We start from the raw sequence: 12025 nt of genomic DNA, 5'->3' as shown, positions 1-12025 counted from the left end.
AAAGGTTTGTGTATTAGATCTAACTAATTGTATGCAATACGCGATGATGAACTTGTTGAAACGATGCACGATACTGTTATTAGGGTATTGATTAGTAGAATGTTCCCTCTAAATTATTTCCATATTACAAGAGATAAAAGTGGAAAGTCTATCGTCTTTAACTCTTTTTCAAAATTGATGATTTCATGAACAGAGCCCACACTCCGCTCTCTTGTAGTGCTAGAGTAAATTTGAGAGAGACTAGTGTCGTTAGCATTATTCTTCTTATTAAATTTTAATAAATGCTTTTAGGTTTTCCATGATTTTCCATTTTCCTTCTTTTTCAAAATTTACCTTTATATACTATGCTCTTGCTAGTCCAATTAACATAATGAGCTGGATTCTTTGTTGAGTTTTGGAATGGATTGTTACCCAACTATTTATTTTATCAAGTTGACTTCAAAACATCTTAATTTGGTCGTCTCACAAACCTACTTGTATGTCAAGCAACTCCTTTAAAAATGAAAATAGATATTGTGGTAACTTCATAAATTGTCAACTTCTTCTTCATAGTAAAATTGTAGTTTACAGGATCTAATAAACAACCAAAAATTTGTATTGTTATTGAATCAAATACAAATATTAATTACTAATACATTCTCGTTTTCGTTTTTAATTTTGACCTGCAGATCGAATGATGATAGCTGTAAAAAAATATAGTTTATCCACAAAATTAGAAGAAAAAGAAAAAAGAATGGAATTATCCTAACAAATATACCAAGCATCTCCAAAAGAATATTAGGTATAACTCACAAACAGATTCCTAATTAAGTAACACTCCATTTGCTAATAGAAGTGATTTCGTGTTGTCTCTCTCAAACTCAAAGCATCCAAAGTGAGTACAGCTATTGAGAAGTAGGGTACGTCTATCATTTCCACTGTTTCTGTGGAGTAATAAGACATAGAAATATTCTTGATAATATGCCTTTATTTTGACCAGCCACCAAATTGTGCATCCAAGAATTCGTCACGAAACTGTATATGCATGATTAATTATGCCATGTGTTGATATAGATATGTTTTACTTCTTAGTTTCCCTACTTCTTAATTCTTTGAGTGCACTGAAGCTGCAGTCTTCAATCATTGTTGTAGTGGTTGTCAGACACAGACAATTTTAGGTTTAATTAATCAAGATTTAAGAAAAGTGACATCCATGAGATCGAAGTGTTTGTGATTTACCTCTTTAATTTGTTTTGTATGCGAAAAATTGAATTGTTAAATCTACTAAGTAACAATATATATAATCGGAGCATTCTCCTTTGTATCTCAAAAGGGATAGGGTTATGACAGCTTCCTTCGTAAATAAAAGGGTTATTCTCTAATTAATCCAAGGGATGGATCAGTAAATCTAATAAATTTTTAATGAATTTGATTTTTAATGAATTTGATTCGTGTACTCATGTCAGACTAATAACCGTTAGCATACCCTCCTAACAACCTGTAACCAAGATCTTCTGGGCTCATCTCTAGGTCTCATTTCTCCATTAATTATGATCATATCATCAAGGAAAAATAATAAGAAAATCTTTTTTTATATTTATACTGGATTTGGATCCTCTTCGCTACTAAAACAGTAGTGGATGGGCTACTATTTAATTATAACCATTAGTTTTCTAATTGATGGTTATGATTTTTGCTTTGGGTGTAAATTAAGAATGAGAGCAATACCCCGGGTATAGTGAGCATTAAAATTTAGATTGTATGACAATCATCCATTAGATAATCAATAGTTAGGATTAATAGTAATGGTCTCTTCACTATTTTTTTTACGGGTTTCTATAGAGTGCCTATGGGCACTTTATAAGAGAGGAGAGAGATAGAGAGAAATGAATGAGGAGAGGATCACAATGCAAATTAGGGGGGCCCCTCTTCATTCATTTCTCTCTATCTCTCTCCTCTCTTATAGAGTGTCCATGGGCACTCTATAGAAAAAACGTTTTTTTATAGTGGAGAGGAAACGTTTTTTTATAGTGGAGAGGGTCCAAATAAATCATGCCTAAGATTGTGAAACATATATAAGAGGAAGAGTCAAACACCTTTTATGGCTAAATACCCATATTGGTATTTTAATTCCACCCTAATTTTCAACAAGTTATTTTAAATAGGCAAACCCGCTTTAAGATATTTTAATTGATCCAACTAATCAATAAGGTATGTTTCCTCGTCGGTGGGCAAATTTCCGACGAGATCTCGTCACGTGCATGGCATGTGATGTCTCAAAACTCATTTTTAGCAGCGGCGACGGCAACAATCTCGTCATATTCAGCCCAAAGTAGGATAAAATAACGATTATGACGCCGCCTGAGATCGCTAACCCCATCAAATCGGCTGAATATGACGAGATTGTTGTCGTCGCCGCTGCTAAAAACGAGTTTTGAGACATCATGTGTCATGCACGTGACGAGATCTCGCCGGAAATTTGCCCGCCGACGAGAAACCATGTCTTATTGGTTAGTTGGATCAATTAAAATGTCTTAAAGCGGGTTTACCTATTTAAAATACTTTGTTAAAAATTAAGGTGGAATTAAAATACCAATATGGGTGTTTAGCCCACCTTTTATTATTATTCCCAAGGAAGGAAAATACAATATGCAAGTGGCCAAATATAAATCCTGTTCATGACCTAAAAAGTAGGCAGCAGCAAGATTCAGCAATACAACTAGGTCAAAACGTAGGCTCATTTAAAATAAAAATAAAAAATTGGTGACAAGTAATTTTATTTTTTTTATTTATTATTATTATTATTATTTTTCGCTAACTCAGTTGTTACTCTCCCGAGTAGGAAAAGAAGGAAAAAAAAAACAGTAACGCACATTTAAGAAACAAAGAATTTACGCTTCGCCTTAGATCTCAATCCTTCAAAATGTCTCACATATCTCATTTATTTGAAAAGGATTTAAAAATTCATTGATCATGCATAAAGTTTCACCATTATCATATGGCCACATATGCCGCATCTTTCCGTGACAAGAGCAAAGACTACGCCACCTAGTAGTGACAAAAATGAGGCTCTTCATGCTGGAAAATATAATTGATCATAGAAATTATATATATGTGTGGTCCCTCTAAACTTATAGTAAAAGAAATAGTTAAAGAACTTTTTAATTGTCACGCGATGACAACAACATATATTTCCTTAAAAATAATTGAGTACAGACATTGCTGCAACTCAGCGCATCTGGTAATGCAACAACATCACACATAAAATGCTGTTGCTGTTTTGCACCGACGCGGATTTTTGATGATCACGTGGCGGTGAGATTTTGTCAATGGTAATTACTTCGTTGAGACGAAGAAGCAAGTTGATAATTGTGATGATAAGGGGTGATGACGATGCACCGGCACGATACTCAAAGGCAATTATATATAGATTTTGTCATATACCAGTTTATTAAGGGGCTGATTGGATAGGTTTTTTTGGGTGGTAAAAAAAAAGAAAGCTGTAAAAAATGTTAGTTTTTTGGCAGCTTTCCCCCAAAATCACCTTTTTAAGAGGTGGTTTTGGGGGAAAGCTGCCAAAAAGCTGACATTTTTGATAGCTTTTCCCACTTTTACCACTCAAAAAACAGGAACCAAACAGCCTAATAGAAGATACCCTTCTAAAGATTTAAGGGAAAAATGCTTCCAGCCCCCAAAAGCTAAGTGAATGTGCTTCCCACCCCCAAGACTTGGTCAATGGGTGTTTTACCCCTAAAAATAAAGATGTTATTCTCTGAGCCCCCAAAACACAAAACCCAAGACATTAAAACATGTGAAGACCATAATACCCTTCTCTCTCTCTTTCTTTTTTTATTAAAATATAATGATGATTATTTTATTATTTTTATTTTCTCTCTCTCTCTCTTTATCATGATGTACCAAGAGGATAGTTGAAATGATTGATGAGGATTATTTTATTATTTTTTGTTTTATTATTATTTTGGTTGTTTGTATTGGGAGGTTGTTAAAGTTACGGGTTGATTGTTAAGGTTACGGGTTGGTTGTTAAGGTTAAGGGTTTGTTGTTAAGGTTATGAATCCTCTCTCTCTCTCTTTCTTTTTTTATTAAAATATGATGGAGATTATTTTATTATTTTTGTTTTCTCTCTCTCTTTATCATGATGTACCAAGAGGATAGTTGAAATGATTGATGAGGATTATTTTATTATTTTCGTTTTTTATTATTTTGGTTGTTTGTATTGGGAGGTTGTTAAAGTTACGGGTTGATTATTAAGGTTACGGGTTGGTTGTTAAGGTTAAGGGTTTGTTGTTAAGGTTATGAATCCCCTCTCTCTCTTTCTTTTTTTATTAAAATATGATGGGGATTATTTTATTATTTTTGTTTTCTCTCTCTCTTTATCATGATGTACCAAGAGGATAGTTGAAATGATTGATGAGGATTATTTTATTATTTTTGTTTTTTATTATTTTGGTTGTTTGTATTGGGAGGTTGTTAAAGTTACGGGTTGATTGTTAAGGTTACGGGTTGGTTGTTAAGGTTAAGGGTTTGTTGTTAAGGTTATGAATCCTCTCTCTCTCTCTTTCTTTTTTTATTAAAATATGATGGGGATTATTTTATTATTTTTGTTTTCTCTCTCTCTTTATCATGATGTACCAAGAGGATAGTTGAAATGATTGATGAGGATTATTTTATTATTTTCGTTTTTTATTATTTTGGTTGTTTGTATTGGGAGGTTGTTAAAGTTACGGGTTGATTGTTAAGGTTACGGGTTGGTTGTTAAGGTTAAGGGTTTGTTGTTAAGGTTATGAATCCTCTCTCTCTCTCTTTCTTTTTTTATTAAAATATGATGGGGATTATTTTATTATTTTTGTTTTCTCTCTCTCTTTATCATGATGTACCAAGAGGATAGTTGAAATGATTGACAAACCCTTAACCTTAACAACCAACCCGTAACCTTAACAATCAACCCGTAACTTTAACAACCTCCCAATACAAACAACCAAAATAATAAAAAACGAAAATAATAAAATAATCATCATCAATCATTTCAACTATCCTCTTGGTACATCATGATAAAGAGAGAGAGAAAACAAAAATAATAAAATAATCCCCATCATATTTTAATAAAAAAGAAAGAGAGAGAGAGAGAGAGAGGATTCATAACCTTAACAACAAACCCTTAACCTTAACAACCAACCCGTAACCTTAACAATCAACCCGTAACTTTAACAACCTCCCAATACAAACAACCAAAATAATAAAAAACAAAAATAATAAAATAATCATCATCAATCATTTCAACTATCCTCTCGGTACATCATGATAAAGAGAGAGAGAGAAAATAAAAATAATAAAATAATCCCCATCATATTTTAATAAAAAAAGAAAGAGAGAGAAAGAGGATTCATAACCTTAACAACAAACCCTTAACCTTAACAACCAACCCGTAACCTTAACAATCAACCCGTAACTTTAACAACCTCCCAATACAAACAACCAAAATAATAAAAAACGAAAATAATAAAATAATCCTCATTAATCATTTCAACTATCCTCTTGGTACATCATGATAAAGAGAGAGAGAAAACAAAAATAATAAAATAATCCCCATCATATTTTAATAAAAAAAGAAAGAGAGAGAGAAGGGTATTATGGTCTTCACATGTTTTAATGTCTTGGGTTTTGTGTTTTGGGGGCTCAGAGAACAGATTATTTATTTTTAGGGGTAAAACGCCCATTGACCAAGTCATGGGGGTGGGAAGCATGTTCACTTGGCTTTTGGGGGCTGGAAGCATTTTTCCCAAGATTTAATTGAGATCTAATTACAAGGGTGTGCTCCGTAACTTTACACTAGTTCCATTAAGATCTTATATTAATTAGGGTTGGACTAACGTACATATAGATGATCCAAAGACAATATACTTAAGAGTCTCTTTGACTCTTTCTCGAACTAAAAACTAGTTTAATTTGCATAGGTTTTTACCAAATACATTTTAAGCCGTTGTCAAAGTTAGTGAGTGAGCTGTCAAACAAATTTTTAAGAGGCAAATTTGAGTTGTACGATGGCTCAACAACAAATTTGAGTTCTAGCTAATTGCCAGTTTGATATTGTTTTTTTAGATTGTTTCTACTTATGTTTTAAAGAAATAGTGAATAATGGTGTTTCGCAGGGCTTATTTTACACGCTCATGAAATTTTCATTGTTTTTAAGAAGGTGTTTTTTGAATCAACTTAGTCATGCTTTCAAAAGTTGCTTTTTTAATTTTTATAATATCAAATATGTCATTTAACTTTAGACATTGTTACTTTATCTATTACATATTTATCAATTTTGATCGATAAATTTTTGTTTATTTTTATTGTTTTTACTTATACTGATATTTAATCATAATTTTACCAAAAAACTAACTGTGTTTTTTAGAAGTCGCTTATAAATGATATATGTGATTACCAAACTATTTTTCAACAGCTTATATAAATTATTTCTATAAGCTACTTATTTATATAAGCAACACTTATCATAAAGCTCCAGCAATACCAAATACTTTATCGTCAGGATCCGTATGGATCGTTGGATTTTGTATCATGTCCAATGATCTCAGATTTGAATACCATGCCTTCTTTTAAATTGAGATGACCTTGAGGTGGGGTCTAACTATCGATATTTTGCTTGAAAAGGTTAAGTTTTGCTGATAACTTGAGGGCACTAGATTGGATCCTCTATCTCTCTCTCTCTCTCTCTCTCTCTCTCTCTTAGCCCTTGGCCAAATTTCCCTTGTTGAGGGGGAAAAAGAAAAGAAAAAAAATGTTCAACTTCTCTAACGTTTGAGTTCTGACTTACTCAACATTCATTTATAGTATGTTTATATGTTTAGATGAGGGGAAGCCAAGGGTAATGAAAGGAAAAATAACACTTAACGCCGTTTGGGATGTTTTTTAAGGAAGATAGGGGAGGTTGGTGAGAAGTTAAATTTTCATAAAAAAGTTATGATTTTTTCCTCCTTCAAATTGGGTTGTAGAGAAGGATAGAGAAAGTAAACTTAAAAGCTCTAATAGTTTGCTCTCTATCACTATGGATCAACGGCTCAAATTTGATTGTAAAATCATTTTTCTCCCTTCACTTCCCTAAGTTAGAACTTCCAAACATGATGAACTAAGTTCCCTTTCATTCTCCGTACTAAATTCCCAAACAATATAATATTTGCCCTCCCTTTCTCTTTCTTTCCTTTCTCTATCTTACATTTCCTTTCCTTCCTCTAGTGAATTCTCAAACATAGTGTTAATCTTGGGTACTATCTTACCCAACACTCTCTTAATTATAAAAGCTTTTTACCTATATTAACTTAAGAAAACCTAAAGAAAATGATAGAATTAACGTTAAGTAGGCCAGCGTACGTATACACATTCATCTCTTTTTACTAACACTAGTGTAGTGCACATGCATTACACATGACCATAATTGTCTCATATTTCTAAATCAATTTTGTGAGTAAAAATTAAGAATCTGTTGGGAATTTAACGCTGAAACCCCCAAGTGCAACAGAAACGCGGTATAGAGAAAAGTACACCAAGATTTACGAGGTTCGGCAACTGCCTACGTCCTCGGGAGCCACACAGTTAATTTCTTATTAAATAACAAGAAATTACAGCACAAGAGCCGATCTCAAACTGAGATCTCTCAATACAAACACTATAGCTACAATGTTAATAATCCAAAGGGAATAATCCATATTTAATACTCTTGAGAAAAAAAACCCTTTTTAATTCCCCCTCTCTTTCTACAATTCCCCCTCAAATCCCTATGAACGCTGGGAATGAATTCACGAAAGAAGAAAATCGCCGCTGCGATTTGGGTCTGCCGCCGCTGAAGGAAACCACGGGGAATGAATTCACGAAAGAAGAAAATCGCCGCTGCGATTTGGGTCTGCCGCCGCTGAAGGAAACCACGTGCTGAAGCAATGAGAGGGGAGCTCTGGGTTTTCCTTTTATAGGGAAACTATATGGTTACACTGGCGACAGCCTGTCGCCAGCTCACACGCAGTCGCCGCCTCCGAAGTTCGACCCTCGTCCGCCCATCTGTTCGAACTCGAACCTCGAACCTCGTAACCCACAAGCTCGCGCGAACCTCGTCCGCTCATGCTCGACCCTCGACCGCTCGTGCTCGAACCTCGTTTGCCGAAGTTTGTCTGCTTGAGCTTCGTCTGCCAAGCTCCTCGAACTTCGACTTCACCTGCTCTTGACCCTCGTCTGATCTCGAGCCTCGCTGTCGTTCTCGCCTGCGGAGGTTTGGACCCACACTCAAACTAACAATCTCCCACTTGGAGAGCAAACTGATGACAGCAGGCTATCTCAACAAGTATCATCTCATGTGTGGCTCCGCCCTCATCACTTATGCATAAAGGTCAACTGAAGTTGCGCACAACTCTAGTTTCTGAATGGTCACCATCTTTGTTAACATATCTGCTAGATTCTTACTTCCTAGAATCTTCTCTAGTTTTAACACGTCATCTTCCAACAGGGATCTGATGAAGTGGTACCGAAGCCCAATATGCTTCGTTCTAGAATGAAATGCATAATTCTTAGAGCCAAGTGAATCGCACTCTGACTATCACTGTGCAGAACATTCTTCTCCTGTTTGAATCCCAACTCTGTTAACAAACCTTGAAGCTATATCATCTCTTTACTGGCTTCAGTCACTGCAACATACTCAGCTTCTGTAGTGGACAGAGTGACAATCTTCTGTATCTGTGACAAACTAACAGCTGTAGTTCCAACAGTGAATACATAGCCGGTGGTGCTTCTTCGGTGATCGACTTCACCTCTAAAGTCTGCATCTATGTACCCTTGCACTTCCACCTCTCCCTTACCAAAGTGCAAACACTTATGTGTGGTGCCTTGTAGATATCTCAGAATCTACTTGACCGCTTTCCAATGAGCTTTTCCTAGATTCGACATAAACCGGCTAACCACTCCCATTGCATGGCCAATGTCTGGTCTCGTACAGACCATTGCGTACATCAAACTTCCGATAGCTGAGACGTAAGGAACCTTAGCCATACTCTCTTTCTCTTCTTCTGATTGAGGAGACTGATCCTTCGATAGGCGAAAATGGCTGACCTTAGCCATACTCTCTTTCTCTTCTTCTGATTGAGGAGACTGATCCTTCGATAGGCGAAAATGGCTGGCCAAGGGTGTGCTTACTGGCTTGGCGTCGCCCATGCTGAATCTTTGCAAAACACGGTTGATGTACTCCGTCTGAGATAACTGCAAGAGACCTCTCTTCTTATCTCTCGTGATTTGCATTCAAAGGATCTTCTTCGCTGGACCCAAGTCCTTTATGTCAAATTCCTTTGACAGCTGCTGCTTCAAACTCCTGATATCCTACATATCTGCTCATGCAACCAACATATCATCAACATACAGCAGTAGGATGATATAACTGGACTAATATCTTTTGAAGTAGCAACAGTGGTTGGCGTTGCACTTTTGGAAACCTTCCTTGTGCATGAAGCCGTCAAACTTCTTACACCACTGCCTTGGGGCTTGTTTCAGGCCATACAAGTTCTTCTTGAGTCTGCACACCAGGTTATTCTTCTTTTCTTCTGAGAAACCTTCTGGCTGATGCATGTATATCTCCTCTTCTAGATCTTCGTGAAGAAACATCGTTTTCACGTCTAACTGTTCGAGATGAAGATCTTCAATAGCTATAATACTCATCACTGTTCTGATAGTATTTAGCTTCACCATGGGAGTAAAAAATATCGGTGTAGTCAATTCCTTCCTTCTGCTGGAATCCTTTGATAACTAACCGAGCTTTATATCTTCTGGAGTCGTCCTGCTCCTCTTTCACCCGGTACACCCATTTGTTGTGGAGTGCCTTCTTACCCGTGGGCAACTCAGCTAGTTCCCACATCTGGTTTGAGATGAGAGACTTCATCTCATCTTTCATGGCAAGCTCCCACTTGCTCGCATCTCCACTCTGACAAGCTTCTTTAAAGCTTTCAGGCTCCCCACCATCTGTCAGTAACAGATAGTTCATATATCTCCTGTTAGGTACAGGAGGACGAGGAGATCTTCTTAATATCGGAGTTGGTGCGTTGGGCTCCTACGCACCATCTTGTCCAACAGGCTCTTCTGGCTGAGGATCTTCTGCATTGGGTTCTTCCGAGAGGTTACTCGGGACATCATCTGCATCTACAAATATTGACTCGCTCTCTGAGTCATCTGTCTTGTGCATGTCCTTCTACATCACCTTCTCGTTGAATATCACATCTCTGCTCCTGATCACTTTCTTATTTTCGTTGTCCCAAATGCGGTAGCCGAACTCATCTTCACCATAGCCGATGAAAGTGCATTTCTTTAACTTGGGATCAAGCTTATTCCTGCCTTGATCACTAATATGCACGTAAGCCACACAACCGAAAACTTTGAGATTGTAGACGGTAAAAAATACCTCTATGGGTCTACAGGAAATTTGCCTACGAGAGGAGCTCGCACGCCCAGTTCTCTGGCACGCACCTAAACCGCGTAGACGTCGACTGTACTCAAGTCCAGGTTCGCCTAACGGTCGACTCGCCAGCATGAGTCAGGGTCGATCAGGATGGCGGAAATTCGCTCTTCGCTCAACTCGCCTGCCCGAGTTCGGAGTCGAATCCGCCAGCAAGCCCCAAAACCGTCAGTACAGCTAGGTATCCACTACCCCACGTGCTGAGATGGACCTTCACATCTCTCTCGACCCGAAGGGAGAGAGAGCACAGTACCCCAGGACCGTCAAACGGCCGCCCACAGTGCCCACAGCACGAAGGACTGGACAGGCGTCGAGTCAACCTGAGCATTCATAAATGCGACTCACCTCGGCTGTGATTGCGAGGAGAGTGTGGTGTCCTCCGATGAAACTCAGCGTGGAACCCTCAGTGCTGAGGCTGTTTGACGGCGTGCTGAGGTCGGTTGCCTCAGACGCACAGATACTCTGTGGGGCGCTTGCGGACGGCATAAGGACTCACCAGAGGAGGGAGGAGGACAAGTATTCTTCGTACTTGCGCTGCGTCGAAGCTGCGATTTCGAGGCGACATCTACTGTCGTCCGCGATAGTAACGTGCTCATCAGAACCTGAGGGCATCCGAACTCATTTCATTCGAATGACAGCTGGGCTCTCACTGTGGTGCGCCATCTTCTGTAGGGTTGAAAATTTGATTGCTGTACGCGTTAAGGAAAGGAGTTTGCGTTTGTATTTTATAAGAAAGCTTTATTACAAACTAACAAATGCTAAATGTTTAGACAACAGAAGCAGAGGGAAGGCCGCTCGGCTTTGTTTGTGTGGGGACTTTAGGGTGCTATAGGACGCTTCGCTGAGATGCTCGGAGTCGAGTCTGACTTTCCCTTGGAGTTTGAATGAGGTTGCTGGAGAGGTTCAGTTCGCAGTAGAAGCGTCGGGGCCATGGAGTTCAGGGTCGTGGCTTAGTTCGTCGTGGATCGAGCTGCGGAGGCTAGGCGGCGGTGCTGTAAATGCAAGGATTTGCTAACAGCTTGGTCTCCAAACTCTTTTTTCTTCAAGTTTTGCGACCTCTCTGTCCATCGTGCTTGGAAGGGGTTTTTTAAAATGAAAGAAGGACGGCTTGACTTCTCCTTGATGTGTGGGATGTGACCCACATCCTCTTCAGAGAGCGTTCTCGCGCGTTCCTCGATACGCATGAAAAAAGGGGGTGGGGGGGGTGCGTCATCAGGGATTGTGCTGGCTAATGTCCCTGTCACCGGTACGATGGAAGGCGCATTCTTTGTATGTTGAGGCAACAAAGCGAACTGGCTATGCGGCGAGTGATTTGAGCTCAGCCATTAATGAACCGCATTTTATGAGTTGCGGCAGATCGATGAAGTGTCTGTCCGATTCAGCATTGTACTGTGCGTGACCGCCCGGGCGTGCTTTGAGCACGACGGCTTTTCCTCCTTTGCCGGTAGGAGAGGCGGTGAAGTAGGTGTAAGTACTCGAGTGGGTGCTAGCGCAGCTTGCCGGAGTGCCGGCGGATCGCAGCTCTTGGCTCAGACAGCG

The sequence above is a fragment of the Asparagus officinalis genome, chromosome 5, assembly GCF_001876935.1.
Source record: "Asparagus officinalis chromosome 5, Aspof.V1, whole genome shotgun sequence".
NCBI classification, from domain to species: domain Eukaryota; kingdom Viridiplantae; phylum Streptophyta; class Magnoliopsida; order Asparagales; family Asparagaceae; genus Asparagus; species Asparagus officinalis.
Note: the sequence above shows the minus strand (reverse complement) of the source record.